Source organism: Rhinichthys klamathensis, unplaced genomic scaffold (genome assembly GCF_029890125.1).
Source record: "Rhinichthys klamathensis goyatoka isolate OS25496 unplaced genomic scaffold, OSU_Roscu_1.1 h1tg000578l_1, whole genome shotgun sequence".
NCBI classification, from domain to species: Eukaryota; Metazoa; Chordata; class Actinopteri; order Cypriniformes; family Leuciscidae; genus Rhinichthys; species Rhinichthys klamathensis.
The window spans coordinates 2,408,483-2,426,037 of NW_026607042.1; positions in this window are offsets into that span (position 1 = coordinate 2,408,483).

Genomic DNA, 17,555 nt, shown 5'->3' on the forward strand with positions numbered 1-17,555 from the left:
AGAGTGACGTCACAGCTCCCGAATTAAATTAGCTATATCTGCGAAAGGAAAATAGATACAATGTTTGTTTTAACGGCACAAACCAGCACAAACCGAGCACAAACGAATGACACCGGTTTGGAGCGATTTGAACGACATGGGGTGGAGAGTGACGTAACACAACCCAAAAAATTATGTTCAATATCTCAAACTCCAAACCAGCACAAATGTTCATTTTAACGGCACAAATCAGCACAAACGCAGCACAAACCAATGGCATAGTTTTGGAGATTATTTCGTTTTATGGGGTGCCAACTTCACGGAGGTGTCGGAGGAGGCTGTCCCTGAGATCGTGTCGGAGGAGGCTGTCCCTGAGATCGTGTCGGAGGAGGCTGTCCCTGAGATCGTGTCGGAGGAGGCTGTCCCTGAGATCGTGTCGGAGGAGGCTTTCCCTGAGATCGTGTCGGAGGAGGCTGTCCCTGAGATCGTGTCGGAGGAGGCTGTCCCTGAGATCGTGTCGGAGGAGGCTGTCCCTGAGATCGTGTCGGAGGAGGCTGTCCCTGAGATCGTGTCGGAGGAGGCTGTCCCTGAGATCGTGTCGGAGGAGGCTGTCCCTGAGATCGTGTCGGAGGAGGCTGTCCCTGAGATCGTGTCGGAGGAGGCTGTCCCTGAGATCGTGTCGGAGGAGGCTGTCCCTGAGATCGTGTCGGAGGAGGCTGTCCCTGAGATCGTGTCGGAGGAGGCTGTCCCTGAGATCGTGTCGGAGGAGGCTGTCCCTGAGATCGTGTCGGAGGAGGCTGTCCCTGAGATCGTGTCGGAGGAGGCTTTCCCTGAGATCGTGTCGCAGGAGGCTGTCCCTGAGATCGTGTCGGAGGAGGCTGTCCCTGAGATCGTGTCGGAGGAGGCTGTCCCTGAGATCGTGTCGGAGGAGGCTGTCCCTGAGATCGTGTCGGAGGAGGCTGTCCCTGAGATCGTGTCGGAGGAGGCTGTCCCTGAGATCGTGTCGGAGGAGGCTTTCCCTGAGATCGTGTCGGAGGACGCTCCAGAGTCTGTTCCTGAGCAAGTCAGTGCTGACCAGGAGGGTGAACTGGATTCAGTCACTGAGCATGCTGTGGAGGGCGTTCCTGAGTCTACCCCTGAACTGTCTGCTCCACCATGGTTGCCTGCACAGCTGGCTCCATTGATCTGGCCCTCCCACCTCCCCCAAGAACGCTTTCGCGTCACCACCACCCTGGACTATTCTGGGGAACGTCTGGAATACGTTCCTTAAGTGGGGGGGGGAAATGTCATTAGTCTGTTCTGTGTTTCTGTCTTGGTTCATGTTTTGCTTCTCCTCGTTATGTTTATTAGTTACCCAGGTGTTTCCATTTAGCCACACCCTCTTGTTACCTCGTTATCTTGTTTAGCTTGTCTGTCCTTGTATTTAAGCCTGTGTGTTTGGTTCAGTCTTGGTCAGTGCTTAATGTTTGTCGGTTGAGTGTTTGTCCTGTTCCTGAGCCTGAGCCTGAGCCTGAGCCTTGTTCCTGAGTTTATGTTTGTGTAGTTTTAGTTTGTGTTAATAAAAGATGCTGCAAATAGATCCAACGCCTTTGTCTGCTTCAACCGACCGTGACAAGTACGGTACAGCAAAAAGAAAGAAATGCCAGAGAAATTTTCTTGATTTAATTTTTTTTATTATATTTTTATTAAAACTAACATCATAAAGTATGATATTTCTTTACTTTGAGCAATGATGGAGCTATACTAAACTTTTCTTAGGAATATATAAAACAAAACAGCTCCTTGGACAAAATGAAATGTAATATTGTAGTAGTTATAAACAAAGGTTTATTTTAGTTCAGATTAACATTTGAGGGCAGCAATTGTATTCATAATGTCAAAATAATACCGACGTGATGTTACTTGAAAGCGTTATAGCCTACTATTCCTGCCACACTCCCATGGTTACAGTTAGTAGTGTTACTACAGTTAGTAGTGTTACTACAGTTAGTAGTGTTACTACAGTAAACCCATGGTGAATGTTGCTGATCTGTGGACACTGGATAGTTCATTCATGGCACAATGTTTCTCCTGGTTTCCATGTCAGCACTGTTTGATCCGTTAATAACGGAGAAATGTGAATGTTTCTCACTAGATCTCGCAGCGATGTTATTACTTCAGTGGTGAATTCAAATGTTTTCTTTACTGGATCTCGCTGTGTAGTAACAGTGCTTGATCAAGATCGGCTCGCACTGCATTGGTCCAAACTGATAAACGGTCCGTCAACCACACAATAACGAGCAGCTCAGTTTCGTTCCGCTTACATTACATTTGCCATTTGATGTTGGGCAATGTTGTGGTCACGCAAGCGTCTCTACATCATGAGCGCACTTGCCACGCGCAACGCGCCTACATTTGAAATAACAAAATTTTGCTCGGCAGGAAAAATGGTCCAACGAACCGTTCGATTTAAAAATGCGTACCGAAAACCAAACCGAAAGCCTCGTACCGAACGGTTCAATACGAATACGTGTATCGTTACACCCCTAATATATATATATATATATATATATATATATATATATATATATATATTAATATCTATGTTTAAATAACAAAATATTAACAGTTCATTATGATAATTCAACAGGAATATGGAAATGGCCTGAACACCCACTAACAATCACATTTACTAATGCTGCCATCATGTGCTGTCGGAAATATCCTATTTCTGACTCCTTATGTCATGATTATGAGTTTGACATGTTGATGTGTTTTGTTGTCCAGAAAAATAGGATTTTTGATAGAAGGCAGGGTGATTCACACAGAGCCCCTAAATGGACGTGGTGGTGAAAATAAAGTAGGATGGGAGAAAAAGAAATTCTCAAAAATGTTGCATTTCCTCGCAAAAATTTTGCATTTCCTCCTGTTGTGAGCTCACACAGACACTTGCTGTTTAATGTCCCGCTGGCAGTGTTTCAGAGATGTTTCAGGGGACAATCTGCAACAGATGATGGAAGTGGTAACAATCGAAATGAATATATTAAAACTTTGGTTCGATTCGAATAAGTTATCCCTCAACTTTAACAAAACTAAATTTATGGTATTTGGGAATCGTAATACAAATACAGATGTTAGACTGGTAACTGATAACCAAATAATACAAAGAGTTTATGAATGTAAATTTTTGGGTGTTGTACTTGACCATAAATTGTGCTGGAAGCCCCACATCAAAAATTTGTGCATGAAGATGGCCAGGATTATTGGTATATTGAGTAAAACCAGATACATATTGAACAAAAATACATTACATACTATTTACTGCACACTTATTTTGCCATATATGTTATACTGTGTGGAAGTGTGGGAAATACCTATTAAAGTAATTTACAAAATATTTGCACACTACAAAAAAGAGCAATCCGGATAATAAATCATACTGGGTATTATGAGCACACTAATCTTTTGTTTTTTAATTCACATTTGTTAAAATTTATGGACATTGTTACATTTAAAACTGCTCAATTTATGTTTAAAGTCAAAGAAAATAATTTACCAGGTAACATAAGTGCAATGTTTAATGAAAGAGATGGGGGATATCATCTAAGAGGATATTGTATGTTCAAGCAACCTCTTGTACGAACTGCTATTAAAAACATGTGTATATCAGTTTGTGGGGTAACCATATGGAATGGACTGGATAATGACATCAAACAGAGCCATAATATCATTCGGTTCAAAAGTAGATTAAAGAAATCATTATTGGACCAATATAGATAAGTATAGACTGAAACACAGGACTAAATTTGCAATGTGAAAGTATTGTGGTTAAGGTATTGTTGTGAGTTATGTAAGATCTGAGAAAAATGTATGCTGTAACTGCGTATTTATTTGCTTTGTAATATTATTATTTTTGTTAAATAGGGGCAGGTTTAAATAAGCTAATTGCTTCTGCCTGCTCCTTCTCAAACAAATTTTATTTTTATTCTTTTTTTGTTGTTGTTGTTTTGGTATTATTATTATTATTACTATTATTTATATATATATATATTTATTTTTTGATGGTTGTGTTTTACTTTGTGGTTTTAATTATTGTTTTGTTGTTGTGTATCTATGTTGATTGTTTGAGACAAATAATAAAGAAAGAAAGAAAGAAAGAAAGAAAGAAAGAAATCCGTATGTTAATGGAGCGTTTCATAGTGTTTGAACTTGGACTCAATTTGGCAAAGCAGCTCAACTGGAGGGGGGTCAATGGCAAAATGTCGTTGGCCTCCCTTCAGTGAAAGATGTTGTCATCGGTAAGAATATTCTTTTGGATATAATGTATCTCTCATATGACTGAGAACCCGTGAACTAAAAAAACGAAAAATCAAGCCGAAATCTATTTTTTCCGTAAAAAAAAAAAAACTAATTAAGGCGCCGTTTTCTCGTTTCTGCTTATTTCATTTCAAATTGGAAATGAAATGATCAGATGATAAACGGACCATATAAATACACACCGTTTAAAAACTCTGGCTGTCAACTGCTACCAGCAGTGCTCGTCACAGCATACACCGATTAGTAACATAAAGGAAGTGTTTCTAAAAAAAAAAAAAAAAAACCTTCGATATACAAGTACAAATATACGTACTTTTAAAATATCATAAACACTCTGTGAAAGTATTTAGACGTTAAATTTTTTTTACTTTCAAATAAATTACTCAGCCTACATCTTTAAAATATTAATTATAATTAACAATGACTACGTTTACAAGCTGTCAATATTCGGGTTATGGTCGGGTTAAGGTCACTATTCGGGTGTCTGAAACATTCGGAATAACCCGTTTACATGCGTGAGCAGAGAGAGTTTCTCCTGTATACATGGAATTGCAATATCAATTGGCAATATCCCGATGTAAATGGCGACGCACGGTTAGCGTCTGGACGTACGGACAACCTTAAGACGCAATATGCGTCATTTCTGATTCTTCTTCCTGTATCCAAAGACAACAACAACAGCAGCAGCAGCACGTGGATAATGAATAGTTCGGGGCAGATAGCGATCGCCTTTGTTTGCGCTGTGGTGCTGGTACTGACCTCGCTCCAAAAGTATGCTGCTGCGTCTCGCCATGTTTACTTCCGGTATACTGTACGCGGGTTTTTGTAAGCGCTGAGAAGTTCCTCTACTCAAAAGACCAAGATTCCTTGCGAACAGAACATGCGCAGAACACAAATCACTATGGGGATATGCCGATGCGCGTTTACATGACCAAAAATTCGGGTTAGAAAAGGGGTACCCCAGGTATCATATCCCGGTTTTTAAAATCCGGGATATGAGCATATTCGGGTTTTTGCCGGTTTTTACATGGCCGTGCTCGACCGGGTTATTGCTAATATCCCGGTTTTGAACGGGTTATTGGCTGCATGTAAACGTAGTCAATGATCCACGGCTGACAAAAAAAAAAACATCACAAGATCAAATGCACTTCTACTTTCAAAAGAAAAAACACTTGAATCTAAAGTACTTTGAACAATCTTTTTTGGCTTTTAATTCCAACTAACAATATTTATTGGCTTTTAATTCCAACTAACAATATTTATTGGCTTTTAATTCCAATAAAAGTAAATGTTAACAGAGCTTGACAAAAACAGAATGCTCTTCTGAAAATTATTAATTAATTATAAATTATAAATAACTAAATTGAAATAGAACATTTACAGATGAAACGTGAAAACGCTACAATGTGTTTTTTAAACTGTATAACAAATATGAACTTAAATTTTTTTATTAAAATATCCATAATTTCTGGATATCCAATGAAGGTATAATTTCTTAGTAAACAAAACCTTTAAGATTCAGTCTTTTGAATCAAAGCAAACTTCGATGTTTAAATCTCACCCTCCACAGGAGCACCTGCTGCAGCAACAGCTTTGGTAATTTCGATGACATTACTATTCTGAATTTTCACCTCGAACAATTCAGTCTCAATGAAATGCTCCTCCAAATCCTGGTGATCCATGAGCAGATGAAGCGCACTCTTTTGTCAGATACTTTTTGATGACCGTATTGGAGAGGGTCACATCCTCAGTATTCCCCACGAGATTGATGGACATTGTTGCTTGTGGTTGAAAGCTACCTACACTTTGTAGTTTATTAGATCTATCTGTCACGGTATACAAGTTCATTGCTTCCTTCTCGTCTCGTGTTTATGTTGTTGTATGAGAGCACGTGTGTAGTGGGTGTGACTGAGTGACATTCCTTGATCCGCTCCAGCTGATCATCATTTCATCACCAGCTGCAGCCGATCTCATCACACTACATATTTTCAGTTTTCTCATCCCCGTTGTCAGATCGTTGGTTGATGTTTCCCCGTGTGGTGTTCCAGTCCAGTTCCCTTGCCTGTTCCTGTGTTCGTGTTCCTGTGGGTTCGTTGTCTCGGTGTTGGATTGTCGTTTGGGTCTCCACTTCACTTCACGGGTTCGTCTTCGACCATCGAAGTCCCTGCGTCATCTGTCCACACCCGTGTCCCTGCTTTGTGTTCTCTGACCAGCAATAAATAACTGAGTTTTACCTGCAATTGCTTCTGTCCTATATTGACGACCATGACAGAACGATCTGACCACGCTATGGAAGCAGCAGGTGGTTCGCCGACCACGTTGGAAGAGTTTCTTCAACACAGCGCTAGAAGGATGGATTCACAGGAGAGGAATCTAGGTGACACGGGTCGTGCGGTACAAGCCTTGGTGATGCAGGTGTCCGAGCTCACCCAACAGATCCAACTACTTCGTGCTCCCGCTGCGCCACCCACACCAGCCGTTCCCCCCACACCACCAGAGATTGCTACAGCCTCAGAACCACGCCTACCTGTTCCGGAGTCGTACGCGGGTGAGTCTGCCTATTGCAGAGCTTTTCTGACACGATGTGCCATGCATTTCGCACTGCAACCGAGAACATTTAATAACGAACCAGCCAAGGTGGCGTTTGTTATAACCCTGTTGACCGGGAAGGCGGCGTTATGGGGGACGGCGGTGTGGGAAAATCAAGACCCTTGCTGTGCCTCGTTCCAGGCACTCTCCTCAGAGATGAGACGGGTCTTCGATCGAGCCGTCGCGGGTAGAGAGGCTGCCAGGGTGTTGGCCGACCTCCGTCAGGGTGACAGGTCGGTCTCGGCGCAGTGGGACATGTTCCTGCATGGGTTGGCTGACCGCGTCCAGAGGGAGATCTACGCCCTGGACCTCCCCACAACGTTGAATGGACTCATTGAGCTGGCTCTGAGGGTGGACGCTCGCATCACCAGAGCCGGGGGAAGAACATCGTCCATTCGGTCTCCAGGAGGAGCCGAGGGTCAGCGGTCCAGTGGCAGGGACGTGGTCAGCCCAGTCTTCGGTCACGAACCCATGCAGGTGGGTCGAGCTCGGCTTTCCCGGGAGGAGAGGGAAAGGCGGAGGTCCCAGGGCCTCTGCCTATACTGTGGAGGTTCGGGACACTTTGCCTACAACTGCGCCGTAAAAGGCCAAGCCCGATAGTAAGTATGAGGCTACTATCGGGTGGGATCTCCGCCGAGAAGACCTCATCCACATCTACCCTCCTTCCGGTAAGACTGAGATGGTCAATTCACCAGCACGACTGTCAAGCACTTCTGGACTCCGGGGCTGAAGGTAATTTTATGGACAGCACTTTTGCACACAGACTTCAGATTCCCCTTAAACCACTCACACAGAGGATTGCAGTTCACGCATTAAATGGTCAAGAACTTCCCATCATCTCGTTCACCACTGAAGACATCACACTCATCATTCAGAAACTATTTTTTTTTTATATATTGGATTCACCCCTGGCACCTGTCGTCCTTGGACACCCCTGGCTCATCCGTCATAACCCTCGTGTGGACTGGCAGCAAAGAGCCATTCTGGAGTGGAGCAAGGAATGTCATAAGTCTTGTCTGGTGTCTGCTTGTCCGTCTGTCCCTGTTTTTGTGTTACAGGAGGAAGCGGGGGACTTGTCTAACGTGCCCGAGGAGTACCACGATCTGAAGGAAGTGTTCAGTAAGTCTCGAGCTGCTTCTCTTCCTCCGCATCGTCCCTATGACTGTGCCATAGATTTACTGCCAGGTAAGTCTCCGCCTAAGGGCAAGTTATATTCGCTTTCCACCCCGGAGAGGGAGGCTATGGAGAAATATATTTCTGATTCTCTGGCAACCAGGTTCATCCGTCCTTCCTCTTCTCCAGCGGGGGCGGGGTTCTTTTTTGTGGGGAAGAAGGACGGGTCTCTGCGACCTTGTATTGATTATCGGGGGCTGAATAACATCACGGTAAGGAATACGTATCCTTTGCCGTTGATGTCTTCAGCCTTCGAGAGGTTGCAGGGAGCGTCCGTTTTCACGAAATTGGACTTGCGTAACGCTTATCATTTGGTTCGCATTAGGGAGGGGGATGAATGGAGGACTGCTTTTAACACCCCCAGGGGGCACTTTGAATACTTGGTCATGCCTTTCGGGCTGTCCAACTCCCCAGCAGTCTTCCAGGCACTGATCAATGACGTGTTGCGAGACATGATAGATCAGTTCATATATGTTTACCTGGATGACATATTGATATTTTCCTCGTCTCTCCAGGAACATGTGCAACACGTCCGACGAGTGCTTCAGAGGTTGCTAGAGAATGGGCTTTTTGTCAAGGCGGAGAAATGCGATTTTCATGCACAGTCTGTTCCTTTTCTAGGGTACATCATTTCGTCGGAGGGAATGCGTGTGGACCCTGAGAAGGTTAAGGCTGTGGTAGAGTGGCCAAGTCCAGATTCCCGTAAGGCCCTACAGAGGTTTCTGGGGTTCGCCAATTTCTATCGGCGTTTCATTCGCAACTTCAGCCAACTAGCCGCACCTCTGACTGCCTTGACCTCCCCCAGAACTCCGTTCAGGTGGTCAGATACAGCCGAGGCTGTGTTTGCCAAACTCAAGAGCCGCTTTGTTTCAGCTCCCATCCTCGTTGCCCCTGATTCTTCACGTCAGTTCGTGGTGGAGGTCGACGCGTCAGAGGTGGGGGTAGGAGCAGTTCTGTCCCAGCGTTCGCCCGCAGACGATAAGATGCATCCTTGCGCATTTTTTTCTCATCGTTTGTCCCCAGCCGAACGCAATTACGACATTGATAACGGAGTTGTTGGCAGTCAAGTTAGCATTGGAGGAATGGCGTCACTGGTTGGAAGGTTCGGGGGTTCCTTTTATCGTCTGGACCGATCACAAGAACCTAGAATACATTAGAACCGCCAAAAGATTGAACTCCAGGCAGGCTCGGTGGGCACTTTTTTTCGGTCGTTTTGATTTTTCTCTCTCGTACCGCCCGGGTTCTAAGAACATCAAACCCGACTCTTTATCTCGCATTTTTGATCGTTCCGAACGCCCGTCTGCTCCCGAGTCCATTTTACCGGAGACCCTATTTGTTTCCACACTAGTATGGGAGGTCGAATCGAAGGTCAAGACGGCCTTAGAAGGGGTAATGCCTCCGCCCGGTTGCCCACCGAATCGCTTATTCGTGCCGGAGGGATTACGGTCCGACGTCATACAGTGGGGTCATTGCTCCAATGTGGCTTGTCATCCAGGAGTTAATCGTACTAAGTTTTTAGTCAAGCAACGATTTTGGTGGCCACTCATGGCTCGTGACATTCACAGTTTTGTTTTGGCTTGCTCGGTCTGTGCAACTGGTAAGACTTCCAATCGACCTCCTGATGGGCTCCTTCAACCGCGGCCTGTCCCCTCGAGACCCTGGTCCCATATCGCGCTAGATTTTATCACCGCCCTCCCACCCTCCCAGGGTAACACAGTCGTTTTGACCGTGGTGGACCGGTTCTCGAAGGCGGCTCACTTTATTCCCTTACCCAAATTACCCTCAGCTAAGGAGACAGCGTTGACAGTCATTGACCACGTCTTTCGCTTACATGGCCTCCCGATGGACGTGGTCTCTGACAGAGGACCCCAGTTTGTGTCCAAATTTTGGCAAGAATTTTGTAAATTACTGGGGGCGACGGTTAGTCTGTCCTCAGGGTTTCATCCCCAGAGCAATGGCCAGACCGAGAGAGCCAACCAAGATCTGGAAAGGGTGTTGCGATGTTTGGTTTCCAAGAATCCTTCCTCATGGAGTCAACAGCTTTCCATGGTGGAGTACGCCCACAATACGTTACCAGTGTCGGCTACGGGCCTATCTCCGTTTGAGTGTAGTTTAGGTTACCAGCCACCTATTTTTCCTAGTCTGGAATCCGAGGTCGCGGTCCCCTCCGCCCACGCCTTAATCCAGAGGTGTCACCGCACTTGGACTAGAGCCCGTGAGACTCTACTCCGAGTGGGGGCGCGCACCAAGGCTAAGGCCGATCGCCACCGGTCAAAGCCTCCCGTATACGTCGTTGGTCAAAAAGTGTGGCTTTCTACTAAGAACATTCCTCTCCGATCCGTTTCTAATAAACTTGCTCCCAAATTCATTGGCCCGTTCACTGTCACTAAGATCATTAGTCCGGTGACAGTCCGCCTTAGTTTACCTCCGGTGTACAGGAGGGTTCACTCCGTTTTTCATGTTTCAAAGATTAAGCCCGTGTTTCATGCTCGCATTAATCCGCCAGTCCCGGTTCCCCCCCCCCGCCGCGTCTCGTAGATGGGGAGACCACCTATTCGGTAAATCGTATTCTGGATTCTAGACGGAGGGGACGTGGATTTCAGTACTTGGTGGACTGGGAAGGTTACGGTCCAGAGGAGAGAAGTTGGGTACCTGCTAGAGACATTCTGGATCACTCTCTGATCGATGATTTCAATCGACAGGTAAGGGAGTCTGGGAACGCCAGGAGGCGTTCCTAGGAGAGGGGGTACTGTCACGGTATACAAGTTCATTGCTTCCTTCTCGTCTCGTGTTTATGTTGTTGTATGAGAGCACGTGTGTAGTGGGCGTGAATGTGTGTCATTCCTTGATCCGCTCCAGCTGATCATCATTTCATCACCAGCTGCAGCCGATCTCATCACACTACATATTCTCACAGTTTTCTCATCCCCGTTGTCAGATCGTTGGTTGATGTTTCCCCGTGTGGTGTTCCAGTCCAGTTCCCTTGCCTGTTCCTGTGTTCGTGTTCCTGTGGGTTCGTTGTCTCGGTGTTGGATTGTCGTTTGGGTCTCCACTTCACTTCACGGGTTCGTCTTCGACCATCGAAGTCCCTGCGTCATCTGTCCACACCCGTGTCCCTGCTTTGTGTTCTCTGACCAGCAATAAATAACTGAGTTTTACCTGCAATTGCTTCTGTCCTATATTGACGACCATGACACTATCACACCGATGGAACATTTTTTGTAATCAAACACAAGTCTGGCATATTGGACAGCGCAGAGAAATGGTTGCTTTAACAGCACAGATCTTGGCCACAACCGTGGTCACCTCTCCTTCATCCACAATGAAGTTAACTTCTGATCCCAGATCAATGGTCAATCTTGAATCTCACTGTACCGAGTGGTGGTTAGATATGGTTTACCCTCGAAAGACCTTGTGCTCAAGCTGGAGATTCTGTAACAACGTCCTAGAATAAGCCTTCCAATCAACCTCTCCCATTCGTTTAGCCAGTTACGTCTTCTATGTAGCATGTCTGTGTCTCGACCATAGACTGTAAAAAATATGGACAAATTTCATTAGTCACCAACTTAACCAAAACAAACTCCAGACCATTAAGAGGTAGCCAATGAGTGAACCACTAATGTTTAATATGATGGATCAAATATTTGTGTTGTCATTTCCATAATAGCTACAAGTTCTTAACTACATACTAATTATATATTCAATGGACAATTATTTCTCGCATTAAACTTTTATAAATGTGTACATAAATGTAGTAATTTGCACATTAAATATACCTTCCCAAATAAACGGTTCATTCACAAATCCTTATGCAAACAAAGAAGCAACTGTACAAATAAAGTTATTTCGGGAACTTTTTTGCTCAATGCACAAGTTTAGACATTTGCAACAGTTTTTTTTTAAACAAAGTTTGATTCTACACAATTAATCTGTTTTGCAGTTCCTGCCTCTGTTGTTTTCGCTCGCAGATTGCTGTTCACAGGCCTGCGATGCTTTTGGCTGCATTTGTGTGCAAAAACCGTGCCAAAAGTTTAAGCGCAGAAAAATGAAAGTCAGAAGAATACAGATCTTATTTATTTTGCGTTAGCGTGAAGCTGCAGCTTTAAAATACAAACATTGATAATTCATCATTAGAATGATTTCTGAAGGATCATATATGACAGGGAAGACTGGAGTAATCACGCTGAAAATTCAGCTTTGCTCACAAAAATAAACTACTTATTAGTTAATAAATAAACTCATTCACACATCATTTCACCTCGACCACGACATAAGCACATGGTAATAAAACATGTCACCTCCCCTTCACAATTTAAGTACGTTTCGTATACATATTTCAACTTGCCAGCTGTTTTGGAGCCATGCTCATGGCTTCTTCAATGCTTCTCTTACTGCATTCTGGAGGATCTTTGAAGGAAAAGGCCACGGACTTCACCACAGATATTTCAGAGCTTCGCCCACATTGAACATCATACGCGCTGCCATCAGAGCCTAAAAACAAACAAAACACTTAACTTTATTTTCATAATTGAGCATAAATGAACACAAAATTAGACAAACCACACACTTACTAACACGTCTTTTGATATTGTTTAACTTCACAGGGCTTCGGTTCTTCTCAGCCTGTACAAAAAGAGTCCGCTTCTCAGGCACGAAAACAACTACATTGTGAAGATCTTTGCGGCTAACTTGAATAATAGCATTAAACAGTTTATTCTGCGATTTTGCCGCACCTCAGTCACCTTGTGAATAAACCCACAAACAGAATCATCTTTGTTGTCGTCGTCAAGTTTTATTCTTTTAGAAGCAGCCATTTTCACACCTGTCACCAATTCTCTGATAGTTGCTTAAAGGCTTTGCACTTTATTGGCATGTACCACTGACTTTAACCCTCTGGGGTCCAAGGTGTTTTTGGGGTCCTTGAGATGTTTTGACATACTCTGACATTTGTGCTTTTTTCAGTTGCTTATAAACATATTACTGGCAAAGGTGTAATTACACTCTATTTAGCACACACAGGGCTACCATAATGTGTTATCAACATGTATGTACATTTTTGTATTTTTGAGAGAATATTGTTTATGCGTGGTTATTGAAAAAACTAAAACTTAAAGTTTCTGAAATAAGGCCACAAAACACATACTAAATATCTGTCCACAAGACTTTTGACTAATGGATGTTGTCGCCTAGAGTTTTTTCTTCAAAATGATCTGAAAATCATCCTGCCTTATCATTCACATAAAACAATAGATTGGTTTAAATTTAAAAATGACACTTTTTGTTTGGAAAGGCAATATGCGCAGGGGTGTGACCTGCTGTGATTCACACCTGAGAAGACAATGGGCCCGCATAATGAGCGCATAATGGGGCTGCATACTAATGACCCTTTCATTCAGGTGTGTCACTGAGCCACAAGAATGCAATGACAATATATATATATATATATGCCTATATAATACAAAATTGGTTCACAGTTCTAATTAGTTATTTATTTTTCAAATTGTGCTTGCAAATTGTATAATATCAAATGTAAAAATTTCTAGTAATTGTGCAGTTAATTATCATACTGTTTTTACAGAAAGTTTGGGAATGTATCCCAAATGTGTCACTAATAAAACACAATACAAATAATTTAAAGAGGAGGCTTATATTGAGCTTTTAAAATTTACCTAAGATTTATTTATATGTAGCCTACATATATTTTTGCTATTTTAATAAAAAGGTTACAATTACAACAACAATTAAAATTTTAACTATATTTCAAATGTAATCTTTCTTTGTATTATATACTAAAGTATACATTTTATCATACATATTTCACAGTTGCGGATTAATTAGTTTGAATATAGCTTACAATCGAACAAACACTATAATAACATCTTAGCAAACAAGCTTATTTGATGTGGCAGTATTTTACAGTAAATACGACATCTTGTCTTTCATATGTAACATCGTTTTTATGATTAGGACATATAAATGTTAATTTGCAGTTTAATACGTTGCTTATACAAAAATATTTTATTTCAACATATTTCAGTCGATTTTTACTCATCTCAGTATTGGAATATAGTTAGGTAAAAGCTGTTCATTCATTCACACACAAAAACGCGATTCAAACAGTCTTTTTGTTTACAGACACTATTCCATATCGCGATTAGCACAAAGCACTTGAAAATAAAGAATGTACCTATTTCCTCGGCTGGTTCCGTTGCTCCTCCAAATGAAACTACCTGTAGCCTACTTCTGAGGTATTTTTTTCCAGGATTATTATTAAGATAGTACTATTATTCCTCACAGCGTCGTAAATCTGAGTCTCTTTCGGTGGGTTATCCAGCTGATGTGTGGGCGTGGATCGCCTCAGAGCATTTGTGTTTGAATAGAGCGCGCGCTCTGTGTGCGTGGTCAAATTAACTTTAATGAGCTGAGACGAGAACGACTATCATCTCTCTCTTTTCGTACAGATTACATAAAATGAGAAAAAAAATTTTTTATATAAATTACTTCATTTAAAAGAAGATAATTCAGGCTTCATGCCTGTGTGCCTGTATACCTGTTTGACTGAGTATTTGTAGAGTTACAGATGATTTTTCGGACGCGTTTCAGAATGGACTTCACTGACAAATTACTTGAATAAGCATTATAATACAATAATAATACAGTACACAAATAAAAAAATTCTATGCAACTATTAGTGAATGAAGCCCTGTGTGTGTGTGTGTGTGTGTGTGAGCGCGGCTGACCTGAGCGATGACGACGGCCAGTGCGAGTACAGTGGAGGCGGGTGACGAGTCCAACTGTAGAGGTTTACACTGAGACTTCCTTCTGCGGCTCAGAGACCACGCACACACACACACACACACCCACAACAACACGTAGAGCATCTTCACCTGCGCGATAATGTCACACACTGACACTAAAACATGCACACACCATGGGTCCGTTCTTCGTACTTCGCTAACTCCCTCGCTGGATTTGATTGTTGGCGATTTGGCATGATCTTGGATTGTTTGGTTCTTCGACGATCTTCGACGATTGGACTTGCTTTCATAGCAACTCGCGAGCAGGCTTATTTCATGTTACCAGGATTAGATCCCGGCTTTATAAGCGGAGGTGACACGGGAAGTATTTCGCAGCCATGTCTTGTCCGTTTTTACGAGAAGAACCTGTTGCTGAAGGTGGCAGAATAATTTGCAGAGCTTTTTTGATTTAATCGCGTTTTGCGAGACAGACAGGATCCTTTAGCGCAGCGTGATAATACACTTATTGAGAGATATTGTTTTTCTCGTGAGGTTGTCATATTCATTATTAATTTGTTGGAACCACACGTTAAATGTTCGACTCGTTAGAATCGGGCTTTTACAACGGCACAAACTGTTTGCATTGCCCTGAGATTCTTGGCGAGTGGCACTTTCCTTTACACTATTGGAGATGTGGTAAACTTGGGGAAAAGTGCTGTCTGTCGTGCTATTCGCAAAGTTTATCTGGGACTCAAGCAGTTTTTAGGGGGTTTCCAAGCCACTTCAGACCACAGGTTGTGAAGCAGAATTTTTTGCCATTGCAGGTACGTTATAATTGTTTATGAAGATCATGCAACCATGATCATGCCAAAAAGTAGGACTTACAGTGTTTGTCCCTCAGGCTTCCCTAACGTGATTGGTGCCATAGACTGCACACACGTCCCCATCAAGGCCCCACTGAAGGGGATTTTGTGAACAGAAAGGGATTTCACAGTGTAAATGTGCAGGTAAGTTACTTTTACGATTCTTAATATTCCAGATTAATAATATATCTAATAATAATCAAAAAGTATGCAGTTGACTGATTTAAAAATATCTTAGATGGTGTGTGACTCCATGTCCTACATCACAAATGTGGAAGCAAAATGGCCTGGATCTGTGCATGACTCCAGGATTTTCAGAGTCACATTTATGCACATTATTTGAACATAGTAAGGGAAAAATGTAATATCAAGCTCACTGTAATTACATACGTTTATTCTGAGCCTAACAAAACTGCATTTTTCCAGGTGCTTACGACAGGATCCTGCTTGGTGACCGGGGCTACACCTGCAGGCAGTGTTTCACGACGCCATTCCCTGACCCAAACCCCGGACCACAAACCCGTTTCAATGCAGCTCTAGCCAGGACAAGGGCACGCATTGAAATGACCTTTGGGCAACTAAAGGAAAAGCTGTCAGTGTCTGAAGGGTCTGAGGGAGCACCTGACAGGGCCTGTGACATTATTGTTGCATGTGCCATACTCCACAACATTGGCACCATCAGAAAGGAGAGGACCCCTGTGGTGGAGGTGCACTTGGACCAACCCAGTGGCAGAGCTGCATGGGACAGAATTGTGGAACACCATTTTTGATTTAAGCAAAAACCTTCATTAAATGAATAGAAGACAAGACAACATGCTTAGTTCCTTGATTTTTATTTAAATTGTTCTTTGTCAAGAAAAGCCAGTGATGGTCATCTTTTGCCTGCAATAAGAGATATTCATGCAAGGTCAGCAATATTACTCTGTGTGAAATAGTGTATTAGCACTTAAGGCCATTGCATACTGAGTCTGAAATTTTCGTAAGCGTTTTTTCGTATTCGTGATTCGGTGGCTCTGAATTGTCAAAACACCATTCAAACACCATTCACACTGCTTGCAACTGATGCGAAAAACGCAGAAAATTGAACCCGATCCGATTTTTTTTATGACGGACGAAAGTTTCGGAGGCAGTGTGCAAGCGTGATTGACATAACGTGAGGTCGAAATGTTTTTCGAACGTGCGAAAATTTCGGATGCGAATTTCGGACTCAGTGTGCAAATGGCCTTTACTCTGAAGTTCCTCACTCAACTCAATCTCTAGTGCCAGTTTTTTCTTCTTTAAGGTGTCAAGTTTTCTATTTTTCCCCTTAATTTTTGTTTTTTTTTCAGGTCAAAATACAACATTTTCTGTTGTAGATTACGTTTATATAGGGTACGGATATCACCCTGTGCCATTTTTGGATACAAAAAAATCAAAACAAGCCTCATGCAACAGAAATAAAAGGAAAAGTACTACACTGCCCACCTCTGTATCTGTAGGCCTGTCTCAGAGTTCCAGACTGCGACCAAATTGGTCGCATATGCGACCGTTTTTTGAGAATGTGCAAGTTAAAATTGTATGTGGTCGCATTTGTGCGAGTGGACGCTCACGCAACAGAACGCCGCTGTATCAGCAGCTGCTGCAGTCCGTAACGTAACTTATGTTCAAAATGAACGAGTACATCATGAATCCATTTTTCAAACCGTGTTTTTGACTTATCCTGAATCACTACGATACGCCTATAATAAGTGTTTAAATTCGGACTATTTTATCCCGGGGTCGGCTCTTCTGCGGAGTTGCCCAGTGCCTGCGTGACTCCCCATAGACATTAACGGAGAGAAGGAGCTCCGGCTACAGTGTTCTTCCGCAAGACACGTGCAGTTTATTTATTGACGAACGTACACGTCACGCGCATCGCACGCTGATGGTGAAACGCGCC